Raw genomic sequence first — 19,405 nt, forward strand, 5'->3', positions numbered from 1 at the left:
TAGCACGGCACATAAGATTCAACACGAGTTTAAAGTACTTTGGGTTTGAACAAATGTGTATTTGTGACATGGACTTTTAATTTGAAACCCACTCTTCAGTCTGTGTTTGCTGAAGTAATAAATAATCAAATCACTGAATTGGTGAAACTGAGTTCAGATACTGTTTAATAAATCACATCTGTGAACAACCAAACCGTGTTAAGTTTAATTCTGGTGTCTTAGATTTTAATGAACAGTTTAGTTGAAACTTGTGATTTTTTTATCAAGTATTTTTTTCCAGGTCTAATAAAATGCAGCCAGAGCAGAAATCTCAAAAACTGCAATTTCTTGACTGGAGGCTGAAGAGAGCAAGTGGCAGCCTCTATAGCTGTAAAACAAAGCCCCGACAGGCTCCCATGTTAAAATCACAATGACATTTACAACCTAGCCCCCAAAAAGCATTGCATCTACTGATAGTTTCCCATCAGCAACTGTGAATGGGTTTTCAGAACTCATTCACCTGGAAAAGGGTGTTTGGCTACGGCAACACTGATTAACAGGTGACCCAACAGCTGCTAGGGCTCATCTCCACTGTTTCCCTAAACTAAACTGAACTGAACTGGACCTTTTCACTGTGTTTGTCCAGTTGGTATTTTTTGGAGAACTGTTTGTTTGTCTGGAATGTAATATTACGGCTTGCTCTGTGGTACAGAGCATCCTAGAAGTAGTGATGTGCGAATCATAAACGAATCGTTCAATACTCGAGAATCACTTTACTGATTCATGAATCATGATTCACAAGCCCAACTGACTAATCCCTGTTGCTGTTAGCAGCAATAAATCTAGCTTATAATTAAAATTGTGGAAAAAAACAAAACATCCAGTATCTTAACAAAAAAATTTCTGCTCTGAAGTGGAAGAAAAAACCCTGAGTAGAAGCTCACATCAAGACAATTGCTCCTCTGTTCACAGTAGCATCGCTCTGCTAACATGCTAACAGCACATTTGAGCTACTCACCCCCTCCCTCCTGTGCTGAATCACAGAGCGAATGAATCACTCACTCACCCCCTCCCTCCTGGCTCACAGCTTCTTCTTCTTCTTGGTTGGCAACCAATGTTAAGGCGCATTACTGCCCCCTGGCTCACATCTCAGTGGACATTTAGATGAGAAAATATATATTTGACACATTTAAGGAAAATACTAATAAAATAAAAATAAACAAAATAAATGTTTATTAGGCAATTTTGATAGGAAATTGCTTAATTTTAGAAATGTTTTTGCTCTTTTTTGCTCTATAAAATAGTTGTTTTATTTTAGAATCATTCATCTTAGCAGTAGGATTTACATGAAAAGAGAAACAAATTAAGTTTGAGTGAAAATGTACATTTTTTGGACTCTCTGGTCAACTGACTCAGTGAATCAAATGACTCAAAAAACCCAATTCACTTTGGTGAGTGACACATTAAAACTCGATTCAGTAAAAAGAATCAAATTTACCATCACTACCTAGAAGTTTGTGCTTCAACGTAAATTTCTACTTTTTTGTTAGTCCATTCTTAACTTGGCAGAAGACAACCTGATTGCAATAACTGGTTTAAAAAAAATACTTTTGGGACTCTTGAAGTCTTTGGGAAAACAGCTTTCTATCTTGATCTCACTAAACAGTTTCTCAATCGTTTTCAGTTTAAAATCGTTTAAATTACTTTTTGTAAATTTAGGTTATCCAGGTCATTCATTGGCTAATTATTTATAAGTCTCAAGTCAGTGCAGTTTCACAGTTAGACCTACTTGCTTGTGGCTTTCAAATAGGCCTTCAGAAACCAGTTGGTGATGTCATGATAGCTACATCCATTTTTATACTTTCTACATAGCTAGTGTTAACTGATAAATTAGCACTCATCCATCTATCGATATAAGGTGACGTCTGGTTCATCAAAATGCAAAGTGAAAAACAAATGGGCAACTTCCATCTTTTATATTGTTTGTGAAAGCCAACCAGTGTATATTTTGTGTTACCTATATATAATATCTCAATTTGTTTGAAGATCTGAAACAATTAAATTGACGAACATACAAAGAAAATAGGAAATCCGTAAGGGGGCAAACACTTTTTCCCACTGCTGTACATTTGCAAATTTACGTACCTCTGTCTTACAATGGCCTCAAACACCCTCCAGCCCTCTCTGATCAATGCTTGCTGGGCTTAAATTCTAGCAGACAAGAATACAGCTTAATTTCCTTAAGATGGAGAATTTAGTCATGATATGTGGCAGTTGGTAGCTCACAGTGAACAAAAAGCTTTTAGGGTGCATTTAACTAAAGAAAAATTGTGCTCCTCCTGGACACCGAGGCATGTAATTGAAGGAGACTTTTGTCAAAACTTGAACATTATTTTTTAGGCTCCATGTTTTAAGCAAAGAGCTTTAGGTTGAAAAGAAATTTGTCACAATACTGTTATGCTCGTAAATAGGATTATCACACAGAGAGAATCCTATCCCTTTGGTGTTGTAAATCTTGGATAGGCTACACAGTAAAATGCTTTGTCAGATTGTTAAGGCACTTCCATTTCCACACACAGAGTTTGTAGAGTATGTGATAACACAGTAAAGATCTCTTAACAAGTGTTACGAAATCAGTTTCACCCCGGTTCTTTTTATTCCTCGGGCCTCCAGAGATGCGGACTCAGTAGTCATTTCACAAAACCTTTATTCATCTTTATTCATCTTCATTTAAGCATGCATTCTTCTAGAAGGGAAGACTTGCCAGGCCGGTGTCCCTCTGCAAAATCTTTCACTCCTTTGTCTGTGAAACACAGTTTTGTAGGAGCGACCCCATCATAAAACCCCCACAGTGTGCTGCAAACTCTGTGTCTGTGTCTATGTGCACGAGCACGTGAGTGCCTGTGTGTGTGCATACCCGTATGTCTATGTGAGTGCACGTGAGTGAGTGTATGCGCGTACCTGTGTGTATGTGTGAGTGCACGTGAGTGAGTGTATGCGCGCACCTGTGTGTGTGAGTGCACATGAGTGAGCGTGCGTGTGGATGTGTGTGCGTAACAGTTAAAGCACTATGTGCGTATATCTCTATGTACGTGCCTTCCTGAGGGTCATAAAAGTCCATCTCCCTTCCAAACCAAAGTTATTCAGTTACAAACTTTGAGACTCCCACCCAGGCATGCCCTGAGGAACTTCCACTCAACATTAACCTCTCTTTGTCTCACTTTCACAGTTCAAACTAGGGGAGGGTCTCCTAGAAATCTACTCCTAAGTTTATGACACACTCAGGCCTTATTTACATCCAGGTCAGTGTCTCTACAATAATTCTACATCCTATCTAACACAATTCTAAACTCTAAAATAGGCTACGCATATCTTCACTGTGCATGTGGGTGTAACTTTAACAGTTAAAGCACTGTGTGTGTGTGTCTCTGTGTACGTGACTTCCTGTCGGTCATAAAAGTAATCTCCTCACCCAAGCTACACCAAATTCCACTACACAACATCAACAATCTACTGCTGGACCCTCTTATTAGGGCTGCTCAATTAATCGAATTTTAATCTCAATTACGATCTGGACTTTCAACGATCATTAAAAATGACTGAGCCGATTATTAGCACCTCCCTCGTGCTTTACTCTCGCGAGGTGGCAAATCGAGCGCACCTCTCTGCGTTTCGAACACGCATCACATCAATTAAGAGTACCCGAGGAAAGCTAAGCAGATGTTATTTGGAGAGGACAGGATAATGGCTGCTAAAGAAAGAATGCCTTTGGTTGAAAAGCGAGGTAAAACTACTTCAGTGGTGTGGAAACATTATGGGTTCGCGGAGTCAGACGTGGATCAAGTCGATATAGTGTGTAAACTTTGCTAAAGTGTTGTAGCTGCACCACAGAGCAACACTACAAATTTATTCAATCATTTGAAGACCGCTCACAAAGTGACATACGATCAAACAATGAAGGAGCATAGAGAAAAACTCTCAACAACACCTGCTTCATCCTCACAGACCTCCATTCACGCTACCCTGTACAACGCGACTAAATATCCCACCAGCTCCCAGAGACACAAGGAGATAACAAACGCGGTAACATAAGACCACTGCTCAATTAACACAGTGAACAACCCCGGTTTTAAGAAACGAATCCACACTTTGGACAAACGGTATAACTTGCCATCTCGTCACCATTTTAGTCGAGTGGCGATTCCCGCTTTATATGATGAGTGTCATGATGGTGTCGCAAAGGAAGTGGCTACAGCCCAATATTTTGCCACCACAACGGACTTGTGGTCAAGCCGCACCATGGAGCCGTATTTGAGCCTCACGGTACATTTCATTGACATGGATTTCAACATGAAAACGAAATGTCTCCAGACATCATTTTTCCCAGAAGACCACACAGGGCAGAACATAGCTGCAGGTCTGAAACAAGCACTGGCTTCGTGGGATCTGGAGGAGAGTAAATTCGTCTGTATAACCACAGACAACGCTGCAAATGTCATACTGGCTGCAGAACTGAATGGCTGGATGAGGCTCCAGTGCTTTGGGCACAGATTACATTTGGCCATAGGTGAGTAGGCCTAATTCCTACTGAATATGATGCATAATGTGATTTTCTTTCAATAAGTATACAACATAATGCTTCAAATGAATATAATATATAAAAAACGATTTAAATTCAGAGATACTTTTATTCATTCTCACAGTCATACACATTTTCTATGAATTATACAAACACATAAATAAGCTACCATCACTTTTTCTTATTCATTCACACTCAAGGAAATGATAATCATCATCCTGATAATGCTTGTTTATATTTTTTATGTTTTTATAGAAAGAGCCATGAAAGATCACAGGATTGAGCGTGCAGTGGGGGTCTGCAAAAAAATGGTCAGCACCTTTTCATTCAGTTGGAAAAAAAAGAGAGCTGAAAAAGGCACAGATAGACCTCAAACTGCCAGACCACTCCTTAGAGACTGAATGTCCAACCAGATTGGGATCTAGGCAGGCCATGGTTTCCAGAGTCCTTGAGCAGCAGAAGGCCATTGCCCATGTCCTCTCCCAAGACAAAGGAACCAGGCACCTCATCCCCTCATGGCAGGACATTGATGTCCTTGAGGCCATCAACAAGACCCTGGGACCTTTGGTTGAATTCACTGATGCACTTTCTGGAGAGAAATATGTGAGTGTGTCTTTTATAAAACCAACACTCCACCTATTAACAACTCAATCTTGGCTGAGCAAGATGATGACACAGACCTCTCAAAATGCATCAAGAGGAGAATACTGGAGTACCTAAATGAAAAGTATGGTGACTCACCAACACAAGAGTTGCTTGACATGGCCACTGTCCTGGACCCAGGGTTCAAACTGAGATATGTAAGCGAGGTCAGCCAAGAGACAATAAAAGCCAGACTAACAATGGAAATGAAGTCCATTGCCCATATTTATAAAGATACTAAACATCTATCTGTCTGTCTGTCTGTCTATCTATCATTATTTATAGTAATTATTTAAGGATTGTATTTTAGAATGCCAAACCTGAGACAGATAAAACTGGTTCCTCATTCTGTGTTGCTGTCATTTTATGTTTGTCCCATTAAAGGAGGCTGCAGTGATGGGGACACCCGTTGGTAACACGGAGGTTGCTGATGATGGTGCATCAAACCAAAAGAAGAGGGAAAAGGGCCTAAGCAGCTTCTTTAAGGCCCCTCACAGCACAGCTCCAGGTGCAGAACATGCTCTTCAACTGGACCAGGCCATAGCTTTTGAGCTTCAGGCCTACCTCCAGGCAGGGACCCTGGACACAGAGGAAGACCCACTGGGGTGGTGGAAGCTATCACAGAACCTCTTCCCACGACTCTCCATCCTGGCAAAGAAATATCTTTGCATCCCAGCCACAAGTGCCTCATCAGAAAGGGCCTTCAGCACTGGTGGAAATGTTGTCAACTGCCTGCGAGCATCCCTGAAGCCTGATCATGTCAATAGGCTGGTGTTTTTGGCTAAAAACCTTTGAAAGGTTGCAGGAACCATGTTTTGTTGAGCCATTTTGAGATTGTATGGGACTCGGGCCTACTAGTTTTTATTTATTTCTTATAAAAGGTACTACTTTCAGTGTTTAATTTTATTTTTGTTCAGGCAGCAACTTTAGTTGACATACCTCAATGTCAGTTTGATGCAATTGTGCATTTTGTGGCTACACAGCTTGCCTTGATGTTTGGTTATTTGTATGCATAAATATTATGCAGTAGTTTGAAGTTCACTAAACATTAATGTTTACATTTTTTATTTATTTTTTATATTGCAAACATTTGCACAGTTATCAGTATTTGCACACCATTTTATATTATTTTTGACAATCTTTAAAGCAATTATTCAATACATTGTTATTGTTAAATAAATATCGTGAAATAATCGAGATCTCAATTACATAATCGTGATTATCATTTTCGCCATAATCGAGCAGCCCTACCTCTTATCTAAGCAAATTTAACACATTGTATTCTAATAATTGTTTTCTTGTACTCACACAAGGTAAATAATACTTTATTAAAATCAAAATGCATTTTGCCTTCGCTGGAGGGTCGCTGGAGGGTTCGCTGGAGGGTCCGAGGGACCGCTCCAGCCTTCATCCGCCTCTGCTGGAGGGTCCGGGGGACCGCTCCAGCCTTCGTCGTCTGCTGGAGGGTCCGTGGGACCGCTCCAGCCTCCACCAGCCTTCATCCGCTTTTGATCAAACATTTCACTTGGGGTTACATGTTTGATTTTTGGGTGGGGGGAAATGTTACGTTTCGGTGTTGTCAGTGTTTTGTTTTGGTGTGACTGTTATGTGTTTCCTGTTTTACTTTGAAAGTCTGTGTTATCTTAGTGTTTTCAGTTTACGTTTCCTTGTCTCGTCAGGTCTAATTTGCCCCAGCTGTGTTTCCCTCCTGTGGTCCATTCCCTGATTGCTCCTTCTATGTATTTAAGCCCTGTGTGTCAGTTGGTCATGGTCGCGATCTCCCCCGTGTTGTAAATAGTTTGGTGTTTTGATGTAAATAATAGTGATGGGCAGATGAAGCCCCATGAAGCACTGAAGCTTTTCATCCAATTGGTTCACCCCAACGCGAAGCTTCATGAAGCTTCATTTGCTCTAGCAGGACACCTACTGGACGTAAAAATAATAGCTGGCATGAATTTGAAGAGTGTGGCATTTTGCACACAGCCTGTAAATGTCAACAACAAAAGGAGTAGTGATGGGTCGTTCGCGAACGAAATGGCTCTTAGAGCCGACTCTTTGACGTGAACGACGAGAGCCGGCTCCTTATCGCGAGCCGTGACGGCTCGTGGGTTTTTTTTTTTTTTCTCTCAGCCTCTGTCTCGCACTTTTTTCCGCTTCACTCTGCACGCGAGCCTTGTGCTTTACGCTGGGCAGAGGGGGGAGGGGCGGTAGTTACACTCAGTAGCACAGGAACAGAGCCAGAGAGAGAGAAAGAGAGCCAGGGACAACAACGTCACATTAGAAAGGTATAGTAATCATCCACAACTATTTTCGGTTGCAGATGATAAAGGATTCAGAAAGTGCGGATTCATGCGGGCCCATATGACAGAATGTGCATGTTCTTTTTGTTTTCATATTATAATTTATATTTAATTGTGTTTTGCAGTGTTTTGTGTTGTTTTCACTTTAAATTTGTAAAAGGAAACAGCTGAAAATTTAAATAGTTAAAAGTTGAAATGTGAATAGTTGATTTTTGTATTATATGATTTATTTATTACATTTTATGTGGCGTGAATAAATAAAAGTATATTTACAGTGGTCCCTAGAGACAAAGCACATACAAACTTCAAATCACGTACGAACTCTGAAGCATGTACAAACTCCAAAACACGTAAAAACTCCAAAACACGTAAAAACACGTACAAACTCCGAAGCACGTAAAAACTCAAAACACTTACAAAAGACAACAGAAGTGCTCCAGGATGCTGGGCGCAGTGTTTAGCTTTTGTTATCTTGTGGCTACACAATCCAGCAAGTACCCAACGACCGGATTTGGTGTGTGATAGTAACAGGTAGATGAACTTTTTTTTAAATTATTTGAATATATTTGAGTGCCTGTGTATAAATACACAAACAATACACACATGCTTTCAATTGTGTAATTTAAGTGATCTAGTAGCTCTGCTTTGGAAGTTCAGTTCATGCTAGAAATGTGTTTTGGAGTTTGTACGTGTTTTCAGAATCAATCAGAATCAGAATACTTTATTGATCCCTGGGGGAAATTATTTTTTGTTACAGTGCTCCATTTTAAACCAACATTAAGACAAGACAGACAATACACTAAGAATAGTACAATATATACATATATATACATACATACATAAGTCACTCATAAATAAATAGTCGGAAAAGAAACATGTGTAGTTGTAGCAGTAAACAGTGTGTTAAGTGGATGCGTTGTACAGGGAGATGGCCACAGGCAGGAAAGATTTCCTGTGTCGTTCAGTGGTGCTTTTCGGTAATCTCAGTCTCTCACTGAACGTGCTCCTGTGACTGACCAACATGTCATGGAGAGGGTGGGAGGTGTTATCCAACATTGTCTTTATCTTGGACAGCATCCGCCTCTCCGACACCACCTTGAGGGTGTCCAGCTCCATCCCCACAACATTGCTGGCCTTACGGATTAGTTTATTAAGTCTGTTGGCATCTGCGACCCTCAGCCTGCTCCCCCAGCATGCAACAGCATAGAGGATTTTGTCTCTAGGGGCCACCGCATATATTTATATATAAACATATATAAATAAAACCACTTTTTTACGTTAGTAATTCCTTTTGTGCATAATTTTATATTATTGTGAATAATAAATTAATTAAAGCAACAAAACAACCTGAAGAGCCGGTTCGGAGCCGAAAGAGCCGGCTCTTTTTAGTGAGCCGAGCCGAAAGAGCCGGCTCTCTAAAAAGAGCCGGAAATCCCATCACTAAAAAGGAGTGTGTAAAACATGTATATTGTAGTGATGGCAGTATACTGTGTATATTTATAGTGGCAGTATGAGAAATGATTATTTGGAAATGCTTGAAATGGAAATGATCATTTACTGTGAGGTGAGGTGTGGTTGGGGTGTGGACAGTAGTTGTGCTTTTGTAACGTTGAGGTATGGACAGCTACACACTGAGGCTTTGAGCCTCAGTCCTGCCTGTTCACATTTTATTCTGTAAAAACTAAATTTTCACTGCTTTTATAACCTTTAGTGGGGAGAACATAGCTAGGATTTAATGATTTAACAAATCTTTTGAATCCTTTGTCCTCCACAATGCTAAATGGCTGGGAGTCCTCAATCACCATGCTGACCAGGTCTTCATCTATTTGAGATTGTTCTCCTGAGGAAAGACAATAAAGACAAAGCACAAATATAAATATCACACACGTAACTTATAACAGTTGTATAATATTGTTATATCATTTAGTAACATTACTGCATGCTATATTATCATGACATTTGATGGCTCACCTGGTCTTGCTCCACAATCGGTGTTCCTCTTATTCTCATGCAAAGCTCTGTAGTGCCTAAGCATGGATGTTGTTGTTATATCCCAGCTCCCTGGCACATAGCAAACACTTCACCTTGTACAAAAGTCAAGACAGCTCAACATAAATTGTATTGCACCATCAGTATCATGAAAATACATCTTCTGTAGAAATTTACATACCTTGTTGGGAGGAATAAAATCAAAATGTTCCCACACAGGGGAGGACATCCTCCTCTTCTTAGCTGGCTCCATTCTCTCCTGACTTTCTCTCCTCACTCTCATAAACCTCCAAACGGTCTCCAAACTCTCTCTAACCGCAACTCTCCATCAAACACCCACATTTTGAATGAAGTCTGAGGGGTTTATATCGCTGTCATATCTCGCGGCAAAGTTCGAACCACTTCATGAACCAGTCACGTGGTACAGCCGGGCAGCGAGGCTTCGGACGTCATCATTTTCAGCTCCTCCCATAAATGAAGCAAGCCTCGATACGCGCTTCGCGGAAACGCCCCCTCCATTACTCGACACACGCTCCGAAGCCTCGATACAGAACGTCCCATCACTAGTAAATAGCTGTGAATGGGTTTGTTAATATTTTCGTTTGAGACACCTTCGTTTTGGGATTTTGGTGGAGAGCTTTAGTTTGTTTCTCGTGTGTTTTTTTTCTTATTTTTATTTTCATACGTTGCACGCCGGTTGCCTAGGCCGGGGTGTAACAGGTAAGTTTAAACATTCCACAAACTGTTCTTGATATTCTTATTGATAAAAAATTACTCAATTGGTCATACTTTTCTGTATCCTGCAAATATTGTACCATGAAAAACAAACAAAATTTGGCACAAAAAAGATCAAAACCACAAGTTTGCAGCCAGAAAAATGTGAAACTGGCTACTTAAGCTCTTTGAAAGTCAATAAATCAACGTACCTGCACTGCTAATCTGTCATAATCAAGTCACTATATCATATTTAATCTACACAAGAAAAAAAAAAGGGGGGGTTTTTTTCCCTTTTTGCCAGCACAGTACAATAACTTGAGTATTGTTGTCACCATGAAGTTGCCAGAGAACTACTTGTGGCTGTGTTGTTTTTCTTACCAAGTACTTGCTGTGTACTGATCTTACAGAACACACCAAAGCAAGAAAATACACACTTTCTTAAAATATCAATTTATTTTTTGAATACAAAACATTATCTTTGTCTTTATGTTGTGCATTTTAATGTGTTTTTTTTCCCATTATGGTCTTATCATTGTGGCAGTGACATTATGCAGCCAAATGGAGCAAAGCTGTTCAGCCCAAATTGTCATCACTCATTGACAAAATACAACATTATAATTCGAGGGCAAAACCTGTTCTTGCTGCTTCATGTCATACAAAACGGAGTTTAGAAATGCAAAAGCCATTGTATGATCTGTAAGAATTAGATGCAGCGCTGGCTTTCATATCTTATTTGCTCTAGCCAAGAATATTCTGACATCAAAGTGCATTTTTTCACGTTTTCTATCCTGCGTGTTATTCTATATTAAATGAATTAGGAAAATGAAATGAGATCAAGCTGCTGCTGAGAAATCCCAGGTTTATGAAAAATTATAAAATGTCAGTGTGTGTCAGGATTATGACACAGTTAGATTGACCTTTTTTAGGGATTTGAAAAGTGGGTGAATTCATGCTGATATCACAGCAGCTTGTAAATTTACTAGTTTATTTTATTTACCATTACTTTGGTATTCCTACATTTGACCTTTAGGTGTTTAAAGAATGTTCCTTTGTACTGAGGACTCCAAAGCATGCAAACACAATAACCCCCACACCATTACGCCACCATCAGGAAACATTTTTATAAACATCTTGTAGTTTCCTTTTCGTAGCTGGCAGAAGTTAATCCTGGTCCTCTGCAGCCCATCTGTTTTGAGGTTTGAGAGATCCTCTTCCCCTTTGCATTTAACACGTGGCCACTTAAATGGTGTGATTAGTGAATTAAATACTTGTGTTACCTTGCAGTGAGCAGTGAACCTAATAATGAAACCAGGTAGTGTATATTCCTTATATAATTACTGAACTTATAAAACTCAGAGCAAAATACACTGGTTTGGATCAGTTTACATAGTCACTCGATGATGGAAAAGTCAGTTTGAAGCTTACAGTCTAAGTAAATTAATAGATAAACAACTCTGTAGGACAGGCAATTCAATACAGAGTCATCAGGTGATATTTGAATAAATAAGGTGCCTAAAGTGACTGTTGGGTGTTGGAAGAGATGAGAGAAATCGTAGGCTGTAGGCAGGATCAAGTAATAAGATGAAGCAAAAAACTGAATAGTGACAGCTGGTGGGCAAGGGTGTCATGCTAGGCCTGAAATAAAAGAAGAGGTTTGTGTGCATACCTGGCATTAATCAGGTGGACAAGAGGAGGAGGAAGCTGTGATTTCCATCCAGAAAAAGGCATGCTTACGCTTGGATTAGGTTCATAGCAAAATTAATAATTAATGGAAAGTTGCCACAGCATACATACTTAATAGTTTCTATGAGAGTTAGTAAGTTAATGCCTGTTTTAGCATAGATTTTCTACCACTTCCTTCACATCTGTCATCCTGTCAAATGGATTACTGTCCAGAGTTACATGTAGCAGAGACTAAACTCAAGATATGCTCAAGATATCACTTTCAAACCTGTCAACTTTTCTACAAGATGGTTCTGTAGCTATGCAAGAGCAAAAGTTTTAGATGAAGTGTTTTCAAAAATTTAAAGGGAGTTCCTCAAACTGATCACTAAACTCTGTACACAAGCATAATACGTGGCAAACATAACAGAATAACACACCTCAGACTATCAAAATTATAGCGAAATCCTATTATTTTTATATATATCGCATTCATAGATAGATACATTTACTCGACACTGCCCATTCATGACATTGTGTCTTGGAAGCAAATTTGACATAAAATGTAACTATGTCAGTAGAACTGTGGTGTGTTTTACGGAAACACAAACAGGCTAAAACCAAAATGAGCTGAGGAATACAGCTCTAGTTCTTGATTTTAAATAGCATATTATTAAAACACACAAAAAATACAGCTAAATTAAAAGGGTTGAGTGCTGTGTGATATAGTGAGCTGTCAATATATACTGAGAAAAGTGGGACATGGTAGGAAGTGAAGTCTCCTCTCATCATAAAAGTTTTCCTTGTTTACTCTAACCTGTGCAAAAGGACTGCTACACTAATCTGAGATGCTGATCTCAGAACAGTGAAAACTAGCACATTAGTCTCCCAATAAAGACCAGAGATTTATTCAGCTTGACAAACTCAAGCCATAAAGATAAACACTACAGATTCCAAGCAGAGTCAATCCAGCTTCCAGCAACAGTAAATTAAAGAATACAAGCAAACAGGCTAGAAATTTAAAGACAGAGCAGTGTTCAAGTTGATCAGTGAGATTATATTCACTTTGATACACTAAATTGATTTCATTTATTTCAGTTCATTAAAGCCCCAAATCAAAACAAGGTTCCTCAAGGTGCTCTACACCAGCGGTCCCCAACCCCCGGGCTTTGGACCGGTACCGGTCCGTGAGTCGTTTGGTACCGGGCCGCGAGAGTTGAGGCTCAGATGTGAAATGTATGGTTTTCAGGGTTTTTATCGGTTTTCAGCGTTATTTAGTTATCGTTTTTATCGTTAACTCGGTTTTCCTGGGTCTTTTCACATGTGTTATGAATAAATCTTCTTTTTTCGGTACCGGTACTAGTTTTATTTTCTTGTATTTATCCACGGTCCATGTACCACTGTAAGGTAAAAACCACAAAGGAAGCAGAGAAAACCCAACAATATTATCACCCCCTTGATCTTTGGTGACAGTGGAAAAACTCCCTTTTAACAGGAAGAAACCTCCAACAGAACCAAGCTCAGGGCTGAATGTCTTGATGATTAGTAGGATGATGTCTATTAACCATAAAATTTTCTCTGATGTAGAGGATTTAAAGAGTAAGTTTGAATGGCAGCAAGTACAAATAAATTCATTCAACTACTAAACTAAAATGTGAGAGCAAGTGTCACAATGTCTATATTATGCCAGTTAACCTTAAGCCAAAAAACATTTGACCTGGCCTGTTGAACTAATGGAAACCCTCACAACAAAAACTCTTGATTGTTTAGCTTTAAAGCAATGTGCATGAATTTTATCGAGTGGTTTTACTCTGTCACCAAGACAGTTAAGGCTTCAATTTTAGACTCCAAGCATTTTTGTTTATATTTCTGATAACTATTTTTTCATCAAGTTTTTTTCAGCTTTCTCTTCTATCGCCTCCATTTTTTATTTTTTTTATTTTTATTTTTGTGGCCTCTACTGGGAAGGGAGTCCTGAAATGTGAACTTGCGAAATTCATTTGGCATGCAGGGCAAGTTTTCTTCTGCGCTGTGTAAAAACACATCACAGCATGTTTCCAAATGGTCGTTTTTTGTAGGTCATCCTTGGACAAACTTCAAAAAGGTGGTGGTTAGAGAAGTGATGTAATCACTGCTCTTTTATTTAAAGTCCTATTTTAGGAGTAGATTACCTGCCTGAATATTTTGTCTTCCCATTTAATATTCCCTATATTATGGCATTCATTATATTACACAACATTTGGTATGCTTTTATATGGTATTTCATTTTACCCATATAGAGCTTAAAGCTTTGTTGTTGTTCATTCATTTAAAAAAAAGCAAAAACAACATAGCCATCCTTTCAAGTACCCTGTGACTTCAAGCTGTTGTTAAATCTGCCAGAGAGTATCTCAGCGGAAAGAGCTACTGGGTGCCCAGAGTTTTACTGAAACTGTTATGGTTATACTTCCCTTCCATCACTGCATGCTGACTGTGTTAATTTCTCAAATAGGACCAAACCCCAGTACTCCACTGAGTTCCTGCAGAGATTCTAAACCAAGGACACATTTGAAATTAGCTCCCTGGAGTTGGTAGTGCTTTATGTTTAAAGTTGTATGGAGTTGTATGAAACTATATAAACTCACATCTTTCCACAGTGCATGAATATAGTAGCTGCACAATGCATTCATTTATCTATTTATCTGATTTTGTGAGAACCTGTATAGTACGTAATCAGTGAAAGTGGAAATAGATACTGTTCAGAAATGTTAAAAAAAAAACACACACACACTGATTCAGTGATGTTTAACTATATTTTCACAGTTTATGATCATGCTGCTAGACCCTGTGAAACAATTGGTGGTGTGCTCTCATCCTGATTTGCTATTTATTGAGTGTATGTCACACTTAGGTGTTTCAGATCATCAAACAAATTTAAGTATTAGACAAATATAGCACAAATGAACACAAAATGCAGTTTCTAAATGGAAGCATTTATTGTTACGTGTGAAAAACCAAACCTACATGGCCCGTGTGAAAAAGTGATTTCCTCGTGTTGGTGTTGTTCCCTCATCATCATAAATAATGTTGTTCCAGGTTCAACATTGCAAGTGACCAATCACCTTCTCCTGACGTCATCCGCGACCTTGAAAAAAACAAATGCCTTCAAAAAATCTACTTCACTTGCGAGAAGAGAAATCACCTCTGTAAGGACAATATGTAAAATGCTTACCGTTTATTGAAGAAAGGTATCCTGAAATTCAAAGAATTCAAGTTCCTGGATTGGCGGACAGAAGCGGTTTCTGTTCTCGTTAGTGATGTGCGGATCGATCCTGAAATATCGATTCCTCCGATACCAATCATTTATGTTCTAGAATCTATTCTCACATTAAAATATTGATATTTTAATAATTTAGAGTAAATTTGTAGTTTATCATTAACAGGAACACAGTGGAAAGAAACTATAACATTCGGATTGTCTACATTCAAAGGAACTACTTCCTCTTCCGCCTTTCATAGTCATGTGCGATAGGCTGTATAAATGTCTCGCAGCCCCTTGGCATGCGCACTCACAAAAATGGCTGAGCGTAATTGAAGTCATGTGCGGACGTATTTTACTTCCACAAACAGCTGAGATGTGGTTTGGGACAATCTGATATCCTTGTGTTGGTGTTGTTCCCTCGTCATCATAAATAATGTTGTTCCAGGTTCAACATTGCAAGTGACCAATCACCTTCTCCTGACGTCATCCGCGACCTCGAAAAAAACAAACTCCTTAAAAAAATCTACTTCACTTGCGAGAAGAGAAACCGCCTCTATCAGATCATCCACACCTCCTATCTGCTTGGGCCACCCTAGCAGCAACAATTGCAATCAACTGTTTGCAGTAACTGGAAATGTCATGGGTTGCTTAGAGGATCCACTCGCAGGACTCCTGAGTAGCGTTTAAACAGAGACTGTTTATTTACAGATCTTCACCAAGTGTATGTACAGACAGTGCGGGGTTAGTGCTATATACAAGACGTGAGGGGCAGGGGTCCGGGGCTCCAGGGAAAACGGGGAAATTACACACGCGCTCAGTTCAATCTCTCTCTTGTCCGCTAGCAACCAGTCACTCCTTCCACACTCCACACGGGGAAACCCGGGTCCGGGGAATCTAGGAACAAAGAAACATTCGTTAAGTCTCTGAGACGGAGGCACAGAAAACTTGAGCTAGACGCATACTGACTAGAGCCTTCACAACAATCCAGCGTTGAACAGCTGATCTCCTCCTTCTAATATACCAGCTGGTCTGATGAGGCCCAGGTGTTCACAATCCAGGAAGGCATGGACCGAGGGCGTGAACCCGCCATGAGTTCCGCCCTGGCAAAACAAGGGAGAGAAAGAGAGAGGGAAAAAGAAAAGAGAAGGAGGGCTAGGAGTGGAGAGATTCTGATCAGCACCTTGCTGATCCTGCAGGTCGTGACAGGAAATGAGTCTTTTACAGCCCTGTGGTGGAATTTTGGACCTCTCATCTTTGCAGAATTATTCTAATTCAACCACATTAGTGGGTTTGAGCATGAACCACTTTTTTAAGGTCATGCCACAAAATCTCAGTCACATTCAGGTCAGGACTTTGACTAGGCCACTCCAAAGTCTGCATTTTATTTTTCTTAAGCCATCCGGGGATGGAATTTCTGGTGTGTTTTGGATCATATCAAAAGTACAGACATTCAGGGCTTAAGTAGAAATACAGATACTGGTGTTGAAGAATAATCCAGTAAAAGTTGAAGTACTGATTCATCTTCTTTAGATAAGTAAAAGTAAAAACAGTGCACGGTCTGAAATGTGCTCAAAGTAAGAAAGTAAACAGTATCTCTTTTCATGACATTAATTTTTTGGTGCAAAGCTAACTAACCCCGTGCTATATTAATAAAGTAATAATAAAATAATAACAAATAATAATGCAAACTTTACTTCAGTCTCACATTTACAGACACAATATCTGATTTAAAAACACAAGGACTTACATGTAAGCTTTACATTTCCATTTATCAAACACCACTGAGCAGTTCTTACCTTTAAATATAATCTCTCTTCTTCCTCTCCTGTCCTGCATTTCTAATCTTTTGCATCTCTGAGTGTAGTTTGCTCTTTTTCTTTTTTCTTTTCTCTCCCTGTGAAACACAGATAGCTCAACATTCTACTAGTATGGTGCAGTAATGAAGTATTTGTACTTTGTTACTTCCCACCTCTGCAAACATAGAAAAAACTGGAAATCAGGAATGGGACAAACACTTTTTCACACTACTGTATTTGGACACTGCACAAATATAAGAAAGGAATGAAAGATTTTTTTTTTACTGCCAGATTCTTTACTTAAGCCTGAAATAAAGAAAAAAAAACAACCCATCAAGGACAGAAAGGGAAACATGCCACTGCAGTATGGCAAAATTAAGTCTTTTATCTAAGCTTATGTAAAAAAATCAAGACCCTGTATTTTTCTCATTCTGCAATACTGTGAAAATCTGAAATAAAGTTATGTATGAACAACCAGGTTACCTTTGTCCCTTTGCAAAGGGTTCAAATAACTGTATCGACAGCATTTTTTGACAAAGAGGGACAACAAGCCTATGATATTTATACAGACAAGTTATCTATCTGTCCTGTTCACAGACTAAATCCAAAACATTGTTGATAGTTTGTACATCAACATGTGGTATACGTGAAAGATTGTATAGAGAGAGAATGTGACATAATAAAGTCGTCAATAAGGTAAGCTTGACACAGAGCAGAAAGATTTAAAATTACATTGTGGGGCGATCGTGGCTCAAGAGTTGGGAGTTCGCCTTGTAATCGGAAGGTTGCCGGTTCGAGCCCCGGCTTGGACAGTCTCGGTCGTTGTGTCCTTGGGCAAGACACTTCACCCGTTGCCTACTGGTGGTGGTCAGAGGGCCCGGTGGCGCCAGTGTCCGGCAGCCTCGCCTCTGTCAGTGCGCCCCAGGGTGGCTGTGGCTACATTGTAGCTTGCCATCACCAGTGTGTGAATGTGTGTGTGAATGGGTGGATGACAGGTTGTGTAAAGCGCTTTGGGGTCCTTAGGGACTAGAAAAGCGCTATACAAATACAGGCCATTTACCATTTACCATTTACATTGCTTCCCTCTCTTTTCATCACTCACTGAATACATAAGTATTCACAATTATAACACTGGTGATAATAAGACCGCATATTAGCGTTCATGCCTGGTTTTGTTTGCGTTTGTCAGACTGCGGTATGGACAAAAAAGAGAATTAATCCCTTTGTTTTGCCATCGTGTACGGAAGCAATTCAGTTTGTCACCCTTTGCGCCTCTGTTGCCCAGTGACTGGAGTTCAGGAGCACCAGCAGAGCTCAATCAGCACTCCTCCTTCACCACTGAAGCAACAAAGCAAAGGTGAGACTTTTTTGGCTACCCTGGTTTTTTGGTGCAGCAGAGAACTTTCATTGTTCCCACCTGCTCTTGATGTTTGCCAGAATAAGTTGATGTTTATTCAGAGTGGGGGACAACTTCCTTTACCTTTCTGTGAATCTGGGATAACACAAAAGCCAAAGTTTTGCAGTATCTCCAAATGTCCCTTTCACAGTGGTCAATGTGAGGTCAACAGATCCCACCCCAATCTCTTGGAACCTCCCAAACACGATTTCATAAGCACTGAAACATCAGGATGAGGAGAGCACCCTTAAATTAGAAAAGAGTAAAGAGTCCATATTTGAATTCGTCCTTTTAGAGAGTGTAAAATATTTCAGCTTTTGTATAGTGGTGTTTGCTATGCCAAGCAGGACTATATTGTATTTGACATGGAAAAGGGCCAAAACCTCCCCATGTTACTGTTATCCGTTGAGAGCAATATGGGAGGACCAGATTTGATACATTAAACATTTTAAACTGTGTCGATGATAGCTGCACATTTATGTTTGACCAGAAGAAGCGTGTGATAGTAAGGCATTAATTTCTGAATTCGTCCTTGTAGGTCTGTTTGTCAAAGTCACTATCTACTCCCACGGAGATATGTGAGGTGCATTGCAAAGAGCCAGACTACATGCACTGTGTGTGTGTGGGGGGGGCGCGTGTGTGTGTGTGTGTGTGAGAGAGAGAGAGTCAGAATTATTATAGTTCTGTATTTTCTAATTCTCTTTTAATTTTTAGTTTTAATTAATAACTGATTTTTTATTATTTTTCATTGAGGGCATGTGCCACAGGAAAACTCAATACAGCTATTACAAGGGAACACACTTATGATGGCTAAAATGGCTAAGGCTCAAACCCTTCAGATTTAACCAGTTTGACAGATTAAAATTAAGATGATAACTAAACAGCAGACTAGATAAAACCTAAATGAACAAAGAGTAAAAATCCATTCATTAAGTTCACTTTTCCCTGAGTCATCACTGCACATAAGTGGTACAGTAAAGTTTTCTTTCATAGATGCCACTGAAAAGTGAAAGATTTATCATCGGCTTGTGTCACTAGTGTGAGAACAGGATCGTTACTATCCTGTGCGTGTGCTCTGGGTGTAATACTGTCAACTTCAAGCGT

At 39.6% G+C, this 19,405-nt stretch overlaps 1 long non-coding RNA gene across 1 annotated transcript; it reads right to left on the reverse strand.

Moving 5' to 3' along the window:
- Positions 1 to 9,145: 9,145 nt before the first annotated feature.
- Positions 9,146 to 9,909, reverse strand: LOC145430160 (uncharacterized). Its single transcript, XR_013910600.1, has 3 exons — positions 9,671 to 9,909; positions 9,472 to 9,584; positions 9,146 to 9,340 (listed from the first exon to the last, which is right to left on the reverse strand). It is a non-coding gene; the product is annotated as an uncharacterized LOC145430160 (long non-coding RNA).
- Between the last annotated feature and the right edge of the window lie 9,496 nt (positions 9,910 to 19,405).

This window comes from Astatotilapia calliptera, chromosome 2 (genome assembly GCF_964374335.1).
Source record: "Astatotilapia calliptera chromosome 2, fAstCal68.1, whole genome shotgun sequence".
NCBI classification, from domain to species: domain Eukaryota; kingdom Metazoa; phylum Chordata; class Actinopteri; order Cichliformes; family Cichlidae; genus Astatotilapia; species Astatotilapia calliptera.